Consider the following 9,674-nt stretch of genomic DNA (forward strand, 5'->3'; position numbering starts at 1 on the left):
CAGGTTTTGAGAATGGTTTCTTCCTTTCCATCAGTGAAGATAATGTTAAAATTGCTCATTTTGAAATCTCAGATATACTTGATTTAGAATCTTGATTACAGTGGACAGCTCCACTTTTGTCCTTTTTTCAGCTTCACTGAGATGCTGTGCCCAAAGTTAAGAAAATATGTTATAAAACTTACACTTTTACTACTAGTAAAAATAAGAAGTTCAGAAGAAAAACGTCTATTTTATAGACTTTGTCTGAATCCAGTAAGAAGCTTTTATAGACAATAGAGGAAGCAAGTTGCTGGAAAAGCGACTGAATTTAAAACTTGGGTTCTCTTGCCAAACAGGAAATCCAGCAGAAGGGTTTAATTTGTTTTTTAAGCTTTTTCTGACAGTTATATTTTTTTAAATTAAAAATCCTTAAACTGTTAAAATGCAGGCTTTTGCTTTTCTTGGAGACAAATACAGCATCTGTATTTTATGATGTATCTCTCAGGACATGACATTCAATTAAAAATAGCTTTAGAAAAACATGTTTTTCTGTGCAAGAAGCAATACAAAGGCATGTTTTTCTTTACAAGCAGCATCATAAAATCATGTTTTTCTGTACCTATTTTGAGCTATCAAATAGGTGATTGGTATAATAGAAATTTTTAGTAACAGGGAATGATGTGTATCTTACTTGCAATACCCAAAAGAATGCTGCCACACAGATTCTGCACTAAGCAATGCAGTCATTCAAGGACCTCTTTCTATGTTGCAGGTCCTGTCCAGCTTTCTCTTTACTGTGTTATGATGCTGTAATTTGACTTTTTTCTCTATACAAAAAGCAATCTACTGTGCCCTAAGGAACAATTAAAAGTTGTAGAAAAGAAGTAGCATGATTAAAGCTAGGTCTCTGCCAATCTCTTCTTCCAATTATTCATTGAAAATGAGGAGTAAATATTAATGCAGTGGCTTTAAGTAACTGATGTCTAAGTGGTTACTTGTGTTTATTCATTGTCCTTTTGGAATCTTTAACATGAAGCATTTACTTCAAAAAAATGCAGCCTTTTCTGTGTGTCAGAAGGATGTTCTAAAGAATCTGCAGAAAGCTGGAGTTGCAGGACAGAGTAAAGTATAGGGTAAATAACAAATTCCTTCCAACCAAGGTGATCAGGAGTTGCCTTGCATTTTTAAGACTGGGCTACCACGGCATTAGTTTTTAGGGAAGTTCCTGCTGTTGCAGTGAACTCTTATCACTGAAGGATGAAGATAAGCCATGTGTTAATTAACATTAAATTAGTGCCATTAAAATAAGTGAAGCTTAGTTACTTCATTGAATTTCTTAATGATATGTTCCATGGTATGTATGGTCTCAGCACTCTTCAGAGTAACTTTAGCTTGTCATTTTTTTATACTGGCTTATGAAGTCCCTTTCCTATCATTTGAGAGTATCTTCAGGTTTTCTACCATCTTGTTCCAAATTTCCCAAAAGACAAAAATGTTACATGATTGTTTTTGATCAACTATCTGACCTCCATTATTTGATTAATGGTTGAGTAAAAACTATATTTTTTTAGTAGTTTTATCTCTGATATCTGGTAATTTCAGTTGTATCAGTTCAGTTTTCATTCAAGACTCTCTTGATACTCTCGATTTTTAAGGACTGTAAAGTGTGCTGGAAGATTGCAAAGGTGAAGACCAGATGTGGTTGAATGACATTCTGTAGACCCTATATCACCACATATCTTAACTCTAGGCATATACCAGGTTCACTAGAACTCCTGGAGCTCTGGTTGTATTTTCCCATTAATTACAAGCTCATAGAAGTTTCAAGATTTGATGTTTCATCTGGGAAAGTAATCCTTTTTAAGCTGAACACTACTTTAATATCGTAGCCCATGGGATATATGTATCATACATACAGAACAAATACTTTCAAAATGAAGGCAAAGTAATTGACCAGAAATTTATTCAAGATGGTGAGATCTTTGCACATTCTACCTTCTGTCCCACAGCCTATTTTCAATCTGATTTTCAGTGAGAGTTGATAAAACCTGGGATTCTGAGGATAGGAAAAAACAAAACAAAACAAAACAGAACAAAAACAGATGATACCACTGGGACCAACACCAAAAGACAACCACCAAGAAAACAACAAAAACAACAAAAAACAACCTTAAACTCGTGAAGACCATGTAAAAAGCTGTAATGCGTATCAGTTCATGGCAGGCAAATATTTGAAAATGATAATAAACTGTTTAAATTATTGATTTTTCTCTGTTTCATTCATTTTAGGGAAAAAAAATATTCTGGAAAAACATTCTGACAAGTTGCAGTCACTATTAGGAAAACTTTGTGTATTTGCATTTACTTGGGCACCTGGAGGTGTTTTTTTGAGAGGAGAGGATGATTATGAAGAAGATTCACTGATCAGCATAAAGAGGCTGTGTGAGAGTGGTAAAAACAACATGAATAACATTTAGTTTCAATAGTCTTGTGCAAGATTCATTTGAAGGAGCACCACCCCTTTGTAATCCTTATATATGAAATATATGTCATGTCATTCATTAATATTATCGTGTTTCTGTTATATCGTTTCATTTTTCAAGACTGAAATATGTAATTAATATGCACAACTGGTTTTGAAAGCCTTCTATTAGAATATGACATTGTATATTTAAGAAGAAAATCCAATGAGTAATTCTCTATTTTCAAATTCAGTGCCAGATCATCTTCTAGAAGCCACGACTGTCATTATGAGGATTAGATGCAGTCATATTCACATTAATAGTAAGACTGAGAAAGGGTAGAGCATTAGGATAGCTCAGCCATGGTTTCTACTTTGGATGATATTTATAGTGATTTGATGAACGTCCTTCATAAAGCAGAATATTAAATTCTAGAGCATTTAATGACTTTAACATGTAGTCATTCTTACCTTCTCTCCTTTGGATCAGTTCGCTGGGGCATTTTTAACCATGCATAATGAGACTGCAATCAAGATATAACAAATTATGGGTAGAAAGCAGTGATTTGTTGGTTAGCACACACACGCAAGACGGTCGGGGTTTAATGAGATACAGACCTCTCTGTCTACATACAGATCAGATCTAACATCAGGATCTGTTTTCTCCTCCTTCTGGTGTGGATGTTAGACAGCTCCAGGGCTTAGTACAGAGCTGCCACAATCCTGCTAGAAACATGCTACTGTAATAAGGAAACTGTCAAGAAAATCTTATTGTATGTAAGTGGCTAAGTTTTTTTTACAACCAGGTTGTATTACTGTTTCATGGCATCAACCCCAAACTCGCTTGGAACCGGAAGCATCTCCTACCAAGTCTCTATCAGGTTATTCAAAGTTCATTTTGCTGATTTTTTACTCTTATATTTCCAGACTGGAGACTTTTCCATTTCTCTCACGGTAGATTTCTGAGGAGCATCTGAGGAGTCTTTTCTAATTCAGTCCACCAATGGCACTTTAATCTTATGGCAAATCCTATTTACTTCTTAGTAGGAAAGCTGCTTAAACCCCTGGCAAAATTTTCCCATCTTCATTTGTTTTTCTGATATCAATTATACTTGCCAGAGAAGGAAAAAAATCAAAGCTCTGATAGCTAATTTTCTTTACACTGTTGTTTAGTTTTAAGGATGAAGTAACTCTCAGGACACTTTCGAGCATCTTACACGTCTTTATTCTAAGTAAGTCAAAAAACTTATCTGCCTGTGATTTCTTCCAAACCCGTATTAATCTGGTGCAGGAGCTTTCTCTCATATGCTGAGTATTAGTTGTGTTTTATCTTTTTATACCAACAGAACAAAATCCTTTAAAGGCTTTCCTTATCTTTTAGTGTCAGATGCTGAGAAGTCCTAAGATTTACATATTTCCTTAAAGAGAATTTCTCCATAAAGAGAATTTCTCCTTAAAGAGAATTTTGCATAACTGACTTGTGCAAATATGTTATGAGATTGTTGAAATTAAATCCTCTGCACCAGTTAGGGCTCATTCAGTAAGAGCTCAGGCCAAAAAAAAAAATGGGGTTTTACATGCAGCATGCTTGCAGTTGAAAACTGTGAATCAGACATTTGAAACTCCACTTAAATTCTTAATGTGCACTTTTTGACAATCTGAACCTGAGCTCACAGGAAACAGGACTGCAGTTTTATCCACTGCTTTGGAACCTGCCTCATCACCTCTGGATGTTGGATTATTCTCAAGTTTAAACTACTCTGGCTCTTCTGTGATTTAAAATACTATTTAACATGAGGAAAAAAATCCCAGAAATATGGTTAAAATAACCTTGAGTTTTTATGTGCTGCTCAGGAAGGTTCTGTCCCTTTTTAAGAGCTCTCTTAGCAACAGTATCACATTTGGCGATGCTGTTCTTCAGTCCTCCTAAGGTACATTTCACAGACATTTCTGCTCATCACCTGCCTAAAGACAAAATGTGATACTTTCCTATCTGACCACAGTGAGATTTCCTTGGGGCTTGCTACACACACTAGCTAAGGACCTGATACAAAGGAAATTTGCATTCACGTCTTTCAGCCCACAAGGGGAAATTTTTCACTTTTTTTTTTTTTTTTTTCACTTGTTAGTGTCCTTCCTTAACATTGCCTCTTCCAAAGCAGTAAGAAGTCCAGGCTGCTGTAGCTGATCTTCACTTTTGGGATAAGATTATTCCTAGGATACATCCTACATTTCTCCCTGCAGTGGACCTTGAATTTTGCCCTAGTCAGGAATTATTTTGCTGTCAATCTTTCCTGGAACTTGTACCCATGACAGGTGCAGCATCATTTAGTTTCTTGGATGCCAGACATGCCCAATTATTCTGCTTATGGAGTAAGAAGCCTTTCAGCAGGACACCTTGTTGCCACAAAAGAGATGTTTGGACACACATGTATATGTGAACAATATATCTCCGTGGGCTTCCAGATACTGACAGTAATTGTTCTAGTGTTTATGTCCATTTCCTGTTAAAAACAAACAGACAAACGAAAAAGTCATTTCTGTCACCCATTGTGCCTTTTTGTCTCCAAAATACTTTTTTGTCATCCATTGTTTCTTTTAGATTACAAAATCTTCTTGGCTTTGATACATTCATTATATGCATATTCTCCCAGCATGTTGACACCTCTGATTAACACGGCAGTACAAACTTTGTGATAAATACACGTAGCTGGACTGAAGATACCAACTTCAACCTATTTTTCGTGAGCATAAATCACATTCCTGACCTATGATATTTGCCTGTAGTGGGAGAAACCCTGAAGAGCACTTCCTGACAGAGCAGTTCAGAATAAGCCAGTTGAACAAATTAGGTATGAAGTAGAAAAACATTTATGGAGAGAGACAGACTGGGAGAACCCAGCAGATATAATACTTCAGCATCTATTTCACGTGCTTTCTGACAGTTGCTATTTTAAACAATTATTACTTAAAAGCTGTTTTGTTGATGAGATTTTTATTCTAATTTATTATTTTCTCACTGAACAGTTTACTTAGAAGAAGCTGTGAAAATTATGTATTTTGGTAATAGCACACACAGGCATAACAGGACTAATTTGATAAAAGGACTTTTAGGAAACATTTATGGAGCAACTTGTGTATCACTAATCTTATATTCTTTAACATCTCAAAATAGATGTGTATGATGGAGAGACCTGATGAAGTCTTGAACATAAATTGAAAATGTTGCACTACTGTAATTCAGTAAGTCATATTAGCTATACTACCATTACTATTCCAATGGTGACTGATCATGAATAAATACTTTTGTTTCTTTTAGTTCCATTTTATAAATGGCATTAAATAATACCAGGTAGACTTGATAAAAACAATGATTATAATGGAACAAACTGCATTTTTATATTGCTTTTTTTTTTTTTTTTTTAATTTTTACAATTACATCTCTGCTTACAGATAAGTGTTGCGGTAAAGGGTGAAGTAACTGGGAGTGACGCCCAACTAGCCATTGTAAGTCTGGCTGCATTCAGGGTACTGAACAATCACAAATACAGAGTCACAAATAATGTAATACACCTTTGTAGTGGGTTTATGTGGCAAGGTTTTGGTAGTAGGGGGCCATAAGGGTGGCTTCTGTGAGAAGAATCCAGAAGCTGCCCATGGTAGGTAAGGGCACCACTGCTGACCAGAGCCGAGCCAGTAAGTGATGTTGTTTGCACCTCTGTGAGAGCATATTTAAGACAGGGAAAACAAAACAAAACAAGCAAACAAAACACTGCCACACACAGCAGCTGGAAGAGTGAGAGGAGTGAGAAGCAGCCTTGCAGGCGCCAAGGTCAGTGAAGAAGGAGGGGGGAGAGGTGCTCCAGGCAGGCAGCAGCAGTTCCCCTGCAGCCTGTGGAGAGGCCCCTGGTGGAGCAGGCTGTCCCCCTGCACCCATGGGTCCCACATGGAGCAGATCTCCACGCTGCAGCCCGTGGAGGAGCCCCCGGTGGAGCAGGTGGATGTGGCCTGGAGGAGGCTGCGGCCCATGGAGAGCCCCCGCAGGAGCAGGCCCCGGGCCGGAGCTGCAGCCCGTGGAGAGGAGCCCACGCAGGAGCAGGGGGTCTGGGGGGAGCTGCCGCCCGTGGGGGACCCGTGCTGGAGCAGTTTGCTCCTGGGGGATGGACCCCGTGGTACGGAGCCATGTGGGAGCAGTGCTTGAAGAGCTGCTGCCTGTGGGAAGCTCATGCCAGATCAGTTCAGTAAGGATGGCATCCCGTGGGAGGGACCCCACATGGAGCAGGGGACAAGAGTGACAGAGACGAAGCGGCAGAGACAAAGTGCCATAGACTGACCATAACCCCCATTCCCCCGTTCCCCTGAGCCCCTGGGGAAGAGGTGGAAGAGGGCGGATGTGGGGAGCGTGTTTTTGGTTTCTTTCCTTTGTTTCTCACTTCTCTAGCTTGTTAGTAATAGGCAATAAATCTTACCATCTCCCTACTCTGAGTCTGTTTTGCCCGTTACGATAATTGTTGAGCAATTTCCCCGTCCTTATCTCAACCCTTGAGCCCTTTGTGTCATATTTTCTTCCCCTTTCTCTTTGAGGAGGAGGAGTAAGAGAGCGGTTGTGGTGGAGCTCAGCTGCCCACCTGAGCAAAGCCACAACAATCCTCAATCTAGTCGCATTCCGTGAACTACCGTGGCCACACTTAAACAGTTTGGTCGCGTTCGGTGAGAACTACCATGGCTAGATTTAATGAGAAGTGCAATTTATTAAAGCAACAGGTACACAGGTTCTTTGGATTGCCGGTGATAAATTCACTGTCTGCAAAGCACATACAAATACCAAAATCATGAATAATGCAGCCTGGCTATAAATGCATTAAAAGGTATAAAGTGACTCTACAGAGATTTCTAAGTTTCCTGCAGAGGCACTTGGTATATATATCTCTCTATATATGTATATTTGTGATGTTCAAATCTTACCCAAATGTATCCCAAGGGGGGGGGGGGGAGGCTCAGCCCATTGACTGATCCCAGAAGTCAGAAGGTATCTTTCGCAATGGTATCTCACCTCTCACCCTCTCTCTTAAGCCAATTTATATTATTTTCTATCTTTTAGGTGGAGCTTGAGTGACTCTAGTTGTGCATATCTTGGTTACGACTGGTTCAAAAGTGTCTCATTTTTGTTTAAAGATATAGGTTCAGAGAAATTCAGAGCGCATGCTCAGTGAGGGGTGGTCACACCTTGGAGGCAGGTAGCCTTTGGGATAATTATATCATTATATAATGATTATATATAAATTATATAATATATATTATAATGATTATATTTATTATTATAAATATAATATATATTGTCTATAATATGTTATATAATAATACATATTTATTTATTAATAATTTATTCTCGTTTATTATTATATAATTATAATATATAATACAATATATAATATATAATGTATATTGTAATTATAATAATAAATGAGATAAAGGCTCATTGTATGGACAAGTTGATGTAAATTGTATGGGGCATATTATCAGCTGGGGGAGCGCTACAGCCAAAACTTGTAGGACTTTATAAGGTACAGCTGGTGCAGCTCAAATGATAGGCACTTACTTCAAAAGTTCATGAAGTTTGTAGCAAACTACAGTTTAGACTGCTGATAAAGATTAAGCATTTATTTTTTTTAATTAAGCATTTTCTTTCATTTTGCTAGTATTTTATAAAATATAAACTGTATTAAAGGAACAGAACCCCAGATCTTCACAGACATTAAAGAAGCCACATGTCCTCTGGGTGAAACCTGTTACCACTCATCACATTGCAAAAGAAAGCATCAGCTAAAGAAATCAGCCAAAAAAAAGACCGAAGTAAAAGCTTCCATAGAAATAAATCTCCACCCCTGTGTCAGTCCTGCCACAAAGGTGTCAGGGCTTCCAGCTGGCTTAGGCTAAAGCTCGGACTGTGGACATTATCTGAGTGTTTATGGCATGCTTTTGTGCTGTGTGCTAGCGCAGTATTGCCTTTTCCAAGCTGCCTCAAAAGCCTGACATATTAGAGCCCTCTGCTGCTCATTTTTAGCAAATGGGAAATACTAGCAAAATGTAATCACATAGGTGAGCACAAGAATTCTTGCTGCATAAGATGAATAAAGAAAATGTATGAATTTTTCTGACGCTCTGACAGAGTATCTGTCCTAACACAATTCATGCATCTGTGCAACATTTCTTTCCTGATTTAAAAGTTTTGATCTGATGCTGGCTTCAAGAGCATTGTCCTCTCTTTGATTGCTCTTTCTCCAATGCCTTCAAATGACAAGTTTACTAACATACGATGAACGGGACTTTACGTGGGTTCAAACCCACACGCATATAAATACCTTAAGGGAGGGTGTAAAGTGGATGGAGCCAGGTTCTTTTCAGTGGCACCCAGTGCCAGGACAAGAGGAAAAGGGCACACAGTGGAACACAGGAGGTTCTGTCCAAACATCAGGAAACACTTCTTCACTGTGCAGGTGACTGAGCACTGACACCTGAGATTGCCCAGAGAGGTTGTGGAGTCTCCCTCCTTGGAGATCTTCAAAAGCTGCGGGGGTGGAAGGAGGGAGGGAGGAAGGGGAGGGGAGCTCTTTTCAACCACTCGCATAGCATTCCTCCCATGGGATGCCATCCTTCCTGCGTGGGCTTCCCACATACAACAGTTCAAGAATTGCTCGAATAGGGGTCCATACCACAGCGTGCATTCTTCAGGAATGGGCAGCTCCAGCACAGCTCCCCTACAAGCCACAGCTCCAGCCAGAAGTCTGCTCCTGTGGGGGTTCTCCATAGCCTCCTCCAGGCCACATCCACCTGCTCCACCACAGGCTTCTCGACGAGCTGCAACATGGAGCTGTTCAGGTACAGGACCCATGGGCTGCAGGGGGACAGCCTGCTCCACCAGGGGCCTCTCCACAGCCCGGAGAGGACTTCTTCACCAGCACTTGGAAAACCCTCTTCCTTCTTCCCTGACCTTGGTGGCTAATGTGGCTCTAAATTTTCTCACCCCTCTATCCAAACCGCTGTTGCAGTTTTTTTCCCCCCTTTCTTAAATACGTTCTCCCAGACGCACAACCAGCACCACTCATTGGCTCAGCTCTGGCCAGGCAAGTCCCTTTTGGACCCAGCTGAAACTGCCTCTTATCTAACACAAGGTAGTTTCTGGAGCATACACACAGTCCCCACCAAAACCTTACCCCTTAAGCCCGATACACTC

The sequence above is a fragment of the Anser brachyrhynchus genome, assembly GCF_964034855.1.
Source record: "Anser brachyrhynchus genome assembly, chromosome: 3".
NCBI classification, from domain to species: domain Eukaryota; kingdom Metazoa; phylum Chordata; class Aves; order Anseriformes; family Anatidae; genus Anser; species Anser brachyrhynchus.